This window comes from Nanorana parkeri, unplaced genomic scaffold, assembly GCF_000935625.1.
Source record: "Nanorana parkeri isolate BGI_ZX_2015 unplaced genomic scaffold, ASM93562v1 scaffold160, whole genome shotgun sequence".
NCBI classification, from domain to species: Eukaryota; Metazoa; Chordata; class Amphibia; order Anura; family Dicroglossidae; genus Nanorana; species Nanorana parkeri.
Genome location: NW_017306428.1, coordinates 578,104 through 578,560, shown reverse-complemented (window position 1 = coordinate 578,560; position 457 = coordinate 578,104).

Here is a 457-nt window from a genome sequence, read left to right as displayed (position 1 = left end):
TGTAGTAATTGTCTGTTTTATTAAAACTGTTATTCTGCAAGACTTGAGATTCCCAGAGGACTGGGCCATGTCAGAGCCGATATAATTAACTAGAGGCTCAGCAACGGATCAATTACCAGACAAGCAAGTGATAGTGAAATCAATGAAAGATCATCAGGCACATTATCAGTGTTGCAACTCATTAGGGTAAAACTGAGAAGTGTGCTCAAAGCGAGCCCAGGCAAGGTGGCATTACAAAACAAAGGGCTAATTTGGAGGCCCTGCTGCGAACAATCTGTAACAGAATTAGCCTCTCTCTCCCCGCACCCTCGCAGCTGCCTAAACTGCGCGGTACTGTAACTAAATGTGACAGACTGAGAGGAGCAGTTTATTAAGACACCAACTTCAAGTTTATTTAGTTCATAAACTCTCTCCTGGAAAATCAATATGGTCTGTGCAAGGATTATAAGGCAGGCTG